Below are 13,808 nucleotides of genomic sequence, written 5' to 3'. Positions count from 1 at the left end.
GCATTTTCTAGGCTAGTGGTTTGCTTTTGCCACAAAGAAAGCAAAATTCATGTGGAGTTTCTTCAATGCCCATCATCTTCTCTGAAGTAGATTTTTTTTAATTTTGTAAAAAAAGTTTTATCAATTCTATTTTTATATAAAACACAAGGGAGAAACCTAGCCAATCAACACATGACCATGACCACAGGGAAAGGGACTTATCAAACTTCGCGAGTCTAAAAACACACAAATGTTTCTTTTATCTTGTCTACAGCAATTGTCTATGCTTTTCCACTGAATTGTTCTTAAAGTTTCCACACGATCCCACAGGTGTCCACTGTCGAGTTACAGACAGTAAGGGGAGCCGGTGGTTAAATCACTTCCTAAGCAGTTTTATGCTGTCCCTTCTTTCCAATCAAAGATTGGTAGACGTGTGGGATCACCCTGCCCCAGCTATGGTAACCTTGATGAGTGAACCCAGCTCCTCATCACCTAGCATTGCAAGCTGCAGGTGACATGGATGCGCTTTACTTTGTGATCCTTGAAATCATTACCTGCCAACTCCAGCATCTCAGCTGTGAGGCTCTCCAGAATCGTGGCACTGTACACAGCAGCAGTGGCTCCCACCCATACATGGCTTGTAGTGCGAGTCTTCTAGAGTCTATGGATCTGGCCCACAGGAAACTATAGCCAAGCTCTCAGTGAGTGGGACACTGCCTTAGCCTTGGCTTTCCCACTGTCTTTCCCAGCTTTACCTCCTGCTGTAGTCTCTGCTGCTCAAAGCTCACTGCCGCTCTCACATCTCCTGAAGTAGATTGTTGTTCCCAGGAGTAGGCCTGTCTCATCGTCAATTTAAAAAAAGAAAAAGAATTGATGTTATCAAAATATCTTAAATGCCATATTCTATTTATCTCTGAAGTGTTCGAAGTCTGTCTAATTAAAATATATCTCTATTTGTCCCTGAAAACATACTAATGTGACTACAAGTTCGATTGTAATAGGTGACTAATTAGGGCATATATGGCTAATATCACAATGAATTTATGGGATCATGACCTGCTGTGGAAATGGAATACCCAGATTAACATTCCTGTAGTCCCAGAAACTCATATTTCTGCAAAGGATATTACAAGGTACTCTTAAAAAAAAAGGGTAACCAGCCATTCAGGCTGTACAAGAACACAAAACAACTAGCAAACCTTCAGAGTTACCAATGGCCCAACCTTTAAATAGTTAACTGAAGAACCAATATGGGTTAAACAATGGCCTTTAACAGAAGATAAACTGCAGACTTTAGAACAGCTGGTACAGGGGCAACTAGATGCTCAGTCTATTGAAGAATCAGTGAGCCCTTGGAATTCTTCTATATTTGTTGTTAAAAAGAAATCTGGAAAATGGAGAATGGTGACAGATCTAAGAGTTGTCAACAAGGTAATTCAACTTATGGGTCTACAATCTGAAATTCCTTTGCCTTCCCTATTGCCTAAAGGATAGCCTCTTATAGTTATTGATTTAAAAGATTGTTTCTTCACTATACTCTTACAAGAAAAGAACAGAGAAAAACTTGCCTTCATAGTGCCTACTTATAATTCTCAGCCTACTAGAAAATACCAATGGACTATCTTTCCACAGGGAATGCTCAATATCCCCATTCTGTGCTAATACTATGTAAGTCAGCCATTGGAAATAATAAGTAAGCAATTTCTTAAGTCTATAATTTATCATTACATTAATGACATTTTGCTATCTGATTAAAACATAGCTATTTTAGAAAGAATGCTTGAAGAAGTAAAGAAAGTTTTGCTAAATGGGGATTATACATTGCTCTTGAAAAAAATACAATAAGGAGATTCCATCAATTTCCTAGGTTATAAAATAGCTTTATAGAAAATTAGAACACAAAAAGCTCAAATTAGGAGAGACCAATAGCAGACTCTTAATGAGTTTCAAAGATTGCTAGGAGACATTTCCAATATACAACCTGCTGTTGGGATAACACCTGATCTAATAGTTCATTTAAACAAAACCTTAGATGGTGGCAAAAGCTTAAACAGTCTCAGGGAATTAAAAGCTGAAGCTGAGAAAGAATTAAGTTTGGTTGAAGAGATATTACAGAAGGCACATATGGATTGGGTGTATCCAAATCTTAAGTGCAATCTAGTCATATTGCCCTCCAGAATTTCCCCTGCTAGAATTTTAATGCAGAGGGATGATATTATCTTAGAATGGATCTTTTTACCACATAAACTAAGTAAAAAATTAAAAACTTATGTGGAAAATGTCTCTGAGTTAATTCTAAAAGGAAAATTGTGACTTCATCAACTAGCAGGAATAGATCCAGCAGAGATTATAATGCCTTTTACTACTGATGAAATTAAAAAATATCTTCCCTCTGCATTAAAATTCCTTTAGGGGAACGTTTGGAGGGCAGCATGACCAGAATGCAGTTAAGATTCAGATCTACTTGATCCACATGTGCCTTCTGTAATTTCTCTTAAACCAAAGCCAATTCTCTCTCAGCATCAGCTGATAATTCTCTGAGTCTATTTAAGTCCTTGATGTCATCTAAGGTTTTGTTTAAATTAATCAGATCATAAGAACCTCTCCCAATAGTGGACCATAGATTGGAAATGTCTCTTAGCAATCTTCAGAAGTTATTAAGAATCTGCAATTGATCTCTCCTAATTTGCACCTTTTGAGGTGTGAATTTTTGTAGACTAAATTTTTTGTAGACTAATTTTCATAAACTAATTAATAGGATTTCCTCTTTGTATTTTTTTCAGGAGCATTTTGTAATCTCCACCAAGGTAATTTTTTTTAACTTCTTCAAATATTCTTTCTAAAGTATCTACATTTGAATCAAATAGCCAAATGTCATCCATGTGCTGGTAAACTATAGATTAAGGAAATTACTATGTATCATTTCCAATGACTGACTTATAAAATACTGACACAGGATGGGTCTATTTAATATTCTCTTTGGGAGATTCTTCCATTGATATCTCTTAGCTGGCTGAGAATTATTATAAGTAGGCACTGTGAAGGTTAATTTTCTCTGTCTTTTTCTTGTAAATGTGTAGTAAAGGAACAATCTTTTAAATCAATAACTATAAGAGGCCATCCTTTAGGCAATAGAGAAGGCAGAGGAATACCAGACTATAGGGAGCCCATTGGCTAAATCACCTTATTAACAGCTCTTAGATCTGTCACCACTCTCTAGTTTCCAGATTTATTTTAAACAATAAATACAGGTGAATTCCAAGGACTGGTTGATACTTCAATATGCTGAGCATCTAGTTGTTCCTGTACCTGCTGTTCTAAGGCCTGCAATTTCTCTATTGTTAAAGACCAATACACAACCATACAGGTTTGTTTGTCAACCATTGTAAAGGCATGGCTGCTGGTGCCTTTGAAATATCAAGAGATGTTGTGCCCTGTTCTTGTACAACCTGAATGATCAGTTATTGTTCTTTATAATATCTTGTAATATTTTTACCAGAAACATATGTTAATTTATGGTCTGTTTCTAAAATTAGGGGAATGTTAATCTGAGTATTCCATTGCTGTAACAGATCACGTCCCCCTAAATTCATTGCTATGTTAGCCACATATAGTTTTAATGTTCCTCTCCTTCCTTCTAGTCCTATACACTCAACCCATCTTATGCTCTGCTTTACCTGAGATAAAGTTCTGATCCCTGAAATCGAAACATTTACATCCTGAATAAGCCAATTTGGTTGCCAAGATTCTGATGAAATTATTGTTATATCTGCTCCTGTGTCTCACAGACCTTCAATGGCAACATCATTTATTCGTAGTTTTAATTTTGGTCTTTGTTTATTTATAGAAGTTTCCCAAAATACTCACTTTATGGTTTCTCCTGAAGTTTTGGTTCCCTCTTCTATAGCTGTTCCGTTATCCACAGCAGTATGGTTTCTTACAATAGGCATTAGGTTCTTTAATTGCTCTGGGAGGGAGTTTCCTCTATGACGACAGGAAATGACTGAACCGAGTATGGCATAGGGGCCTGTGAAAGGCCCCTAACAGAGTTTCCCAATGGCAAATGCTTACCTTAAATATTCCTCATTTTCCTGCATTCATTAGTTCAATGCCTTCCTTTGCTACACCTTCTGCATAATCCAGAAGGGAGAGGCATTCTAAATGGATTATTCTTAGAAAAACTATTGTTTTTTGGAATGCCATGTCTACAATCCCTTTTATAGTATCCTTGTTTGCCACAATTTTGATTTTTCCTCAAACCTCTGGAAATTACCTCTCCTATCCATACATCATCATGGTCATGAGATTTAATATTAATTGTATCTCAAATCCATATCTCCATAGGTTCTGACCTTGAATTTAGTGGCCTAATTATTCTTCTGTATAAAGAATTGGCATTTTCAAAAGATAGAGATTCAATTATTATTTGTTTAGATTCTGAATTTGATATGATTCTATTTATTGCTGAAGTCAATCTTTGTCAGAAATCTAGAAAAGCTTCCTTTGGGCCCTGTATAACTTTAGTAAATGATTCAATTTTCTTTCCTATTTCTCCAATTCTGTCCCAAGAATTCAAAGCTGCTGCTTGGCATAAATCCAGGGTGTGGTCATCATATACAGCCTGCCTTTCTATGGTAGCATAATCTCCTTCTCCAAGAATTTGATCTTGGGAGATTTCCATGCCACTAGCTTTACTCCATTTTTCAGTAATCTTAGCCTCTTCTCTGAACAAGCTACTCAGTTGTAGTTATGCACCAGGCTCTAAAACAGCTTAACCAACTCTATCCAGTCATTAGGAATAATTCTAATACAAACTGACCCAAGTTTAACATTTGCTTCACAAAAGATGAATGTATGCCATATGAGACTATTGCTTCCTTGAATCTCCTTAGATCTAACATTGGCACAGGCAGCAGTCTATTCAGCTCTTACTCTGTCATTTGGCAATTCCTGTATGATTACTGGGTATATTAAGGTTGTTTGCTTGAAAATGTTAGGCTGACTGGGCAGTGGTGGTGCACACCTTTAATCCCAGCACTCGGGAGGCAAAAGCAGATGGAACTCTGTGAGTTCGAGGACAGCCTTGTCTACAAGGGTTATTTTCAGGACAGGCTCCAAAGCTACAGAGAAACCCTGTCTTAAAAAACTAAACAACAATAACAAAAGAAGAAGAAGAAGAAGAAGAAGGAGAAGAAGAAGAAGAAGAAGAAGAAGAAGAAGAAGAAGAAGAAGAAGAAGAAGAAGAAGAAGAAGAAGAAGAAGAAGAAGAAGACCACCTCAGGCTGTTCTTTATTCTTATAATGCAACACTAAATTGGTGCTCCATAAAAATTCCTCTGTCTAGATTTGAATATTTTTGTGATCTGTTTTATTAAGTTTTTCTAAGGCCTATATCTTAGCACTCAGACTAGCCAACTTTTTTAGAGATACAACAAAAATGATAAAGATGATAATGTTTACATTAGACATTACATAAATAATATCTCAATAGATTTTTCTCTCATGTATTCATTTAATTTTTAAGCTGTCTAGCATATTATCAAACAGAGACCCAAATCCTTCCATTGCAATGTTTTTCCCATTTTTTTTTTTGATTTGTCGAGACAGGGTTTCTCTGTGGCTTTGGAAAAAACTCTCTATTTTAACTAATTCTTCCCTTTAAGAATTCCCAATTGCCTTACCAAATCTACTGAAGATGTTGATGAAGATGTGAGTCTTACTGCTGCTGCATAGAACAATAAGAGCCTGGCTGGATTTCAAGGTAGCTACCTAGTTTGGCAGCAGCCTGAGGAGGGGGTTCAGGGAGTCAGGGAGACCCCACAGCCCATGGTGGAGAGAGAGAGAGAGAGAGAGAGAGAGAGAGAGAGAGAGAGAGAGAGAGAGAGAGAGAGAGCGTTGTCTGAAAAAATGCACAAGGGATTGGGAGGGGGAGTACATGTGGTGTGGCAGGGGCTGCCTAGAGGCAGAACCAGCCAGTCTAGGGCTGGTGAGTCCTGTGGCATTTGTAGTCCAGGTGTTTCTTTATTTGTGTGGCAGCAGGAGACTGTTTCAGAGAGGCTACAACAGGAAAATCACAAATTCGCCCAGAGACTTGGAGAAGAAAGAAAAGAAAGCCTTGCTGATGGGGCTGGAGCTCCGTGTGCAGCTCCGGTGGGAATACCCCTCCCCCCCAAAAAAAGCAAATGACTTTTCAAGAATTCATACTCCAAACGTTGGGCACCATATTTAACATGAATAATAAAATCCCAAGGACATATATTAGAGTTCAACCTGAAGATCAGAAAAGCAACTGAGCCACTAGAGAGCTCTTGCCTCTATGAAATCTTCAGACTGAAAGAGAGTGAGTTCCTGTCTCATCCCGCCTTATATTTGTCTCCAGTGCCGGATTAAAAGCGTGCTCCACCATTGCCCAGCCTCTATGGCTAACTGGTGTGGCTGCTGGTGTTAAAGGTGTGTGCAACCCCTGCCTGGCCTGTATGGCTGATTAGTGTGGCTGTTTTGTGGTCTTGTCTTCAAGCAAGCTTTATTTATTAAAATACAAATGAAATATCACTACAAAGCTTGCATGAGGAATGTGGAAAAATTTGGAGATCGAGGCTGGAGGAGCCTTGGAACAGTGTCAGAGTTAGCTTTAGTTGACAAAGGACCCAAATAGAGTCACCTGGGAAGAGGGAACCGCGACGGAAGAATAATCTCGATCAGCTTTGTTAGTATTCAGGCATCTGCACTGGCCTGCCCTTGGGGTCCTGACAGGGTGCGTGCTCAGCTGCAGACACTCAGGGCACCCCCTGTGCACATTTGCTATGTTTCCTTTTAAAAGGTGGGCCTGCCCACCTCCCACCTCGTCTCTCTCCCTCTTTCTCTCCCTTCCTCTCTTTCTCTTCCACTACTCTTGTCCCCAGGGACTGGTCTCTGCCCCCCTCTACCCTCTTCTCTGCGCCTTCTCTCCTATTCCAATAAACCTCCTATGTTTATAAACAGCCTTGTTGCATGGCGTGACTTCTCTTTGTGGCATTTTTAAAATAAATTACAGCAAGCCTGGCCTGTGGCCATGTCTGTGAAGCTTTTTCTTAATTGCCCATTGGTGTGAGTACATTTCCTAGGCGGGTAGACCTGGGCTGTATAAGAAAGGTAGCTACAGATGAGCCGGGGAGAAGCCAGTAAGCAGCATCCTCTGTAGTTGCTATCTGGAAGTATAAGCCTTATAAGCCCTTTCAAATCTGACTCAAGATTATCGTGGGTCTGTAATGATTCATCCACACAACATGGCTGACACTTCCAGGTTCCAGGGCCACACATGTGTGGACAATACCCCACAAATGGCCTCTTGCCCAGTTCTTGACTGACTCCTTGTTTGCCTGTGAAGCCTCAAGAGCCAGGCCTCCAGTATTTGCATTTCTCTTGGCCTTCCAGGTTTCCAACTCCCCTACAATGGACCTTTCAGCTTTGACTCTACCTTCCTAAAACTTTTAATCCAAAGCTCCAAACTCTTTCATACCCCTCCTTCAACCAGCTGCAAGGCCTCGGAACGGCATGGCCAGGTTTCTCATAGCAACGATTCTACCTCCTCATTAATTTCTCCATTAGCTGACATTTCTTGATGCTGTGACAAAGACCAACAAAGGCATCTTAAGGATGGGAAAGTTTGTTTTGTTACAAATTAAAGAAGGGAAAAAGCTTGTCATGGCCCAGGGATGGTAGCAGGAGTTGGACATTGTCTCTACTATCAGGATGCAGAGAGAAACAAATGTGGGTACCCAGTTTGTTTTTGCTTTTCAATATGGGACCCCAGAGCATGAAATGGTGCCACCCATATTTAGGGCCTGTGTCTTAGGGTATCTACTGCTGTGACGAGATACCATGACCACAGTAACTCTTATAGAGAAAACATTTAGTTTTGGCTACTTCAGAAGGGTGTAGGTAGGTATCTTAGCAAAATTCAGTGTTAACAAGCAGCACTATTTTCTCATAAATACAGCAAAGACCTTAAAACTCTTTAGCTGAGGTTGCCTTTCCCCAGATATCTGGTGTTTAGGATTATAATTCCACCTTGTTTGCAAACTACCTGCCTTATAATACTGCTGTTCCTAGTTTATAAACAGCCTGAGGTTCAAAGAGATTAAGTGATGTACCTAAGGTAACGTGTATACTGAGTGGCAAAATCCAGCTAGAACTCACGTTCATTTGGCAATAATACGTGTGCAGACTTGAACTCATTGGGATATGCTGACCATTCCATTGTGCAGGTGAATTCAATGGTGATATTTGCACCCCCAAAGAGTGGGGTATCCTCAGAATCTCAGTGCTCAGCTGGCTGCAGAGTTCTGATCTTACTTTTGGTGTGTCTTGAACATTGGTTCAAAAACGTTGCTATACCTTGTTTCTCGGCATGCTTGCATCTCATCTTTATGATAAAGAAGTTGACACACTTTCCAGGAAGCTGATTTTTTTTTGTTGATACCTTTGGCCCTTAACTGACACATTGGGAGTGGATCCTAACTGCTTCTGTGCCAGTGGTAGTAGTTACTGCCCTTGTGCATGTTTGTCTCTGTGTGTGTGTCCTGCCCCAGGGCAGCGTCCTGCTTCTGTTTAGATGTCATGCAGGCTCCTGATAATACAATATTCAGCATACTTCCTACAGAATTGTTGCAGCTCCTGCGGCCCCTTGGGCTGTGCAGAGCCGGCCCAGTGCTGCATCTGGGGAAGGGAGGGGCCTAAGTGCAGCTGCTGAGCCTGATAGGACAGCCCTGGTCTGTGCGGAAAGAGTGCCTTGTGCAGACTTGGATTCGTTTTTCACACAGCTCTCACCTGTTTGTTACAGTCCCTGTTCTGTGAAGTATTTGAATAAGCTGAGATGAACAGAGAATGGCATAGCATACTCTCATCCCCAGGTAAGCTGGTCCTCCTCCAAAGGAAGGATGCCATTCTCGAGGTTTCATATTTCAAATTTCAGACCACATGTCTGCCCCTGGAGCCTTTGATTTAGGCTAGTTTTATGGCTAAGGTTAGAACTGAAACTGTCCAGATTTCTAGCCCTCTGCTTCAGCCTTCCAATCACGTCTCCTACTAAGAAGGCTGAGCTCCCAAGGGAAGCAGTTCGCGGATAACTTCCACCACCTATCGGTATCTCAAGAAAGCTCACAAGGCCCGCTGAAGGTGGAGAGCATCGGTATCATCTCTGTACTGAGAGAAAGCCCAATTTCCCGTTGAGGAACAAAGAGTATAGAGAAGGATAAATTACTGGTGGAATGACTCGGCTCAACAAATACCCCTGCTGTAGTGATGACTGCCTCCTTTGATGACTTCACTCAAAGGTGAAGCAGGAGGGAAAATAACAGCACAGACTGTACCACCCAGGTAGCAGATGCGAGTGGGGAGAATGCAGCTCAAAAGCTAGCAAGGAACCATGTGATCGACTGACTCTGAAAAGGAACGTTACATTCAGTTGGAATGATGCAGTCATCCAAACACTTTCCACCCCTCCCCATTTTAAAAACACGACAAAGCTGGACAGTGGTGGTGCACACCTTTAATCACAACACTAGAGAAGTAGAGGCAGGCAGATCTCTGAGTTCAAGGCCAGCCTGCTCTACTGAGTGAGTTACAGGACAGCCAGGGCTACACAGAGAAACCCTATCTCAAAAAACCAAAGTAAGCTGGGTGATGGTGGCGCATGCCTTTAATCCCAGCACTCGGGAGGCAGAGGCAGGCGGATCTCTGTAAGTTCGAGGCCAGCCTGGTCTACAAAGAGCTAGTTCCAGGACAGGCTCCAAAGCTACAGAGAAACCCTGTCTCGAAAAACAAGCAAACAAACAAATCCAAAAATAAACAAACAAGTAAATAAAATAAAAACATGGTAAGGTGTTGTGGTGTTTATATGGACTAGGAAGAAAGCATGTAAATAATACATCTCTGGCTAGCATCAAAGAAAGAGCAAAGAAAGAATTAGGAGCTTCTTTTGTCAGGATTACTTCACATACATTATCTTCAATTTTCTTATTAATCCTTTGATTCTTTATCGGATGTGGTGTGGTGGCATTTAATCCCAGGATTCAGAGGCAGAGGCAGGCTGATCTCTCTGAGTTTAAGGTTAGCCTGATCTACATAGCAAGTTCCAGGCCAGTCAAGGCTACAAACAAACAAACAAAACAACTCATAACACTATTAGAGGAAGAGCTGGGATCTGAGCCCATGTAGGCTTTGGGTATCACTCTATATTGCTTTAAAGTGGATTGATGTCTGTAACCATGCAGTTCAAAGGCTGAAAGTGTGATTTCAAGCTATCTATACCAGCTCCATTTTCCTCTAACCTCCCTGATACAGTGCAAAAGACAACCACCATTCCTTGGCTTTGCTGTGGAGTTCTGCAAGAAGACACAGGCGATACTGTTGTGGGGTATCCAACAGAGAAGACTTCAAGGACATGGCTTTAAACCAACAGAACGTCTTTATTAGCTGACTAACAACTACACTGGGTGTTCAGGATCTCAGTGTAACCCCCAGCCTTTCTCAGGATGAGCTTTTAAGCACAAAACCATGTTCTAGGTTGACATATTTCAGTTAACAAGAACAGTTAACCAGAAGTGGAACTAAAGAAGCTAAAAAGCAAGGTTAATATATGTTGAGGCTTTCCCAGAACTATATGGACTCTGATGGATTAGGTCTTTGTTTTAGTTTTGGCAGGTGGTGCTGTGTATGTACTGAGTTTTACAACCTGAACGTCACTTTCATCATGGAGTCTGTTGGCTAAGGTCCATGGGCCCACTAAGGTCTAGGACCCTGTAACAGATACCATTTAACAATAAAACAGGACTCCTGCCCTCTCTCACAAATGTAACAAGTCTTTCTTGGTCTTGTCAGCCAGCTCCCAAATCATGACATGGAGACTTATTGTAAATTCAAAAGTTCAGCCAATAGCTTAGGCTTATTTCTAACTAGCTCTTATCACTTAAATGAACCCAATGCTGTTCATTTACGTACTGCCATGTGGCTCATGGCTTGTTATCTCATCTCCTACAGTCGTGTTTCCCCTGCATCTGGCTGTTGACGTCCCCTTCTTCGTCCCAGTGTCCCCTGTGCCTGGAAATCCTGCCTGGCTAGTGACTTTTTATTGAGCTTTTTATTGAGCCAATCCAAATGACACATCTTCACAGTGTACAAAAAGATTATTTCACAGCACACAAGTTTGTCTTGAACCTTTGGTCCTGCCCAGTTTCGAGGTCCATCTCCTACCCTTTATTCCATCTCCTGTCCTTCCTGGAGAGTTCCCATCTTCCTCCTTTCTCTCCCTTGCTTCTCTCCCTTGGCTTTCCTGTGTGCCAGGCACAGCTCTCCTGCCTGAGAGCATGAATTCCATCTCCTTCCTGATGGTGTTGCCTCTATAATCCTAGACCTCTCTGACTCAGCTCAGTCCCTTGTATAGTCTGCCCCCAGCCCTTCCACTCCAATGCAGGGCAGTCTCCTTCCCATCTTTCTTCAGTGTCCGGCACTCCTGAGTGGGAAAAGCACTGGTCAATGTCCATGTGGCCCCACATCAGTGTGCATGCACCAGGGTTGCAAGTCTGACACTCCTGAGTGGGAAAAATTCTGATCAGTGTCCGTGTGATCCCACATCAGTGTGCATGCACCAAATGTAAGTCAAGAAAATAGGTTTTTTAAAAAAGTTTATTACATGTATTTATGTACATGTGTGCATGCATGTATGTATGCACATGATACAACACACTAGTGTCAGCCAGAGGACAATTTCTTGCCAGAGTCAAATCTCTCCTTCCACCATGTGGGTCCTGGGAATCGAACTCAGGTCATTAAGTTTAATAGCTGGTGCTTTTACTTGCTGAGCCATCTGCTTAGCCCCGTCAATGGAGATCTGAGACTATGAAGACAAGAGGCCTCGTATGATGTGCGTGTGATTTCAGTGCAGTCACAGTGAGACGGCCTCCTCTGAGGCTGGGGAGGGTGTAGAGGTGGCCTCGTGGCTAAGGTGAAGTTTTACCTGAATCTAAAAGACCGTGTAGGAGTTTCCAGAATCTCCCACCAGCTGGTTGCTATGGTTATAGCTATAGTAGGAACTGAAACTTAAGGAATAAGAGGGCAGGAGAGGTGAGAAAGAGCAAGGGAGGCTACTTTAGGAGTTTCCTAGTCTCAATCTTCACAGTCCCTTACGGTGGAGGGAAAGTTCTATTTTTCACTAGTTCTTCCACTAATAGGGAGTAACTTTTCCTTTTCATAATATGAGATTATTGTGTAAATATTATCGTTCCCCATAGCAATGGCTATGTATCAAAAGTAGTTACAGTGTGTCAGTGGGTATTGCGTGCAAGGGTTCCTCTTACAGGATCCAATCTTCTGTAGGCTTCCAGGCTCTGTGGTTCGAGGCTCCCCCTGCTGGTTATAACTGGAAGTTCAGAAGTCTGTTTCTCCTTGTCCGTAGGGCTGTATCCATCTGTGTATCCTTTAGTGCTCTAGAACCCAAGAGCACGAGTAGATATCCTAAGATAGCAAAGCGCAGGCTGTCTTGGTTCTGTTTCACGGGGTTGACATCAGTGAAGGGTGCGGAGCGTGGAGGAAGCTGGTCATTCTAGACCGTAGCCAAACTGAGGACCAGGGCTCCTGCTCTCTCTGCTGCCACAGGAACCTTTGTGGCCCGAGCAATCCGCTGCAGAGCGGGTGGTTGACTCTGACAGTGGCTTGCACTCCCCACCCCACTAGGCCAGATCCACGGAGTGGACCCACAATAGAGGTTCTCATTTTATCTTATTCCTTCCTGGAGTCGTGGCCTCAGAACGCTTGCCAGACTGCTCCAGGATGGGAATCTGGTCCCCAGTTCTCTTCCCAACTGCACCAAATGGCAGTCTTAGGTGCTGATATGAGCCGACCCCAGCTCACCAGCTCCTCACTAGTAGTTTTCCAAGAGAAGGTGCTGCTTCACGTGCGTTCTGTCACGAGTTCTTTGTCACTGCTAAGGAGCAGGGCCACTGGGATTGTTCTAAGCACCATCTTATTTATTAAATGCGCTGGCTGTCTTAGTCAGGGTTTCTGTTGCTGTGACGAAACACCATGACCAAAAGCAGCCTGGGGAGGAAAGGGTTTATTTGGCCGGCATATCCAGAATCACCACCCACTGAAGGAAGTCAAGGGAGGAACTCAAACCAGGCAGGAACCAGGAGGCAGGAGCTGATGCAGAGGCCATGGAGGGGGGCTGCTTACCGGCTTGCTCTTCAGGGCTTGTTCAGCCTGCTTTCTTACAGAACCCAAGACCGCTAGCTCAGGGGTGGCACCACCCACAGCGGGCGGAGTCCTCTTCATCAATTACCAATTAAGAAAGTGTTCTGCAGGCTTACATATAGTCCAGTCTTATGGAGACATTTTCTCAATTACAGCTCCATCTTTTCAGATGACTCTAGCCCGTGCCAAGTTCACAAAAGACTGGTCAACACACCGACTTTCAGAGATAGGCCAGAGCTGATTCCAGCGTCCAGTATTTGATTGACCCAGAATCTCCAGGATACACTGTCCCTTCTGAGTTATTGCCAAGGCTGGCCATGCATTCTGTGTCTCCCTACCTCCTTGGAGCTACTGTTTTCTGTTTGTGTCTTCAGAGTCTTTCTGGGTTGCCTGCATTTACCCTGATAGTCATCTCTCACTACAATTCTCAGTCAGGATGTTTGGGAGTATGGGAATGGATCAGTCTTTCCCTCCTGGAAGACTCCTGAGCTCCCTCTGCAAACCAGTCCCCACCTCGGCCCCCAGATCAGCTCAGCTCAAGCACAGGGGAGATGACTCATCTGTGCACCCAAAACCCCCTTGGTGTTAAACTCATCAGAAGTA

The 13,808-nt window shown here is 42.5% G+C and overlaps 1 pseudogene; it reads right to left on the bottom strand.

Annotated features, from left to right (window-relative positions):
* Positions 1–362: 362 nt before the first annotated feature.
* On the bottom strand, positions 363–10,403 carry LOC125406549 (histone H2A.V pseudogene; annotated as a pseudogene).
* Between the last annotated feature and the right edge of the window lie 3,405 nt (positions 10,404–13,808).

This window comes from Myodes glareolus, chromosome 10 (assembly GCF_982192425.1).
Source record: "Myodes glareolus chromosome 10, mMyoGla1.1, whole genome shotgun sequence".
In the NCBI taxonomy this organism is placed as follows: domain Eukaryota; kingdom Metazoa; phylum Chordata; class Mammalia; order Rodentia; family Cricetidae; genus Myodes; species Myodes glareolus.
The sequence above is the reverse complement of the archived record's forward strand: the minus strand, read 5'-3'. Positions and strand labels throughout refer to the sequence as shown.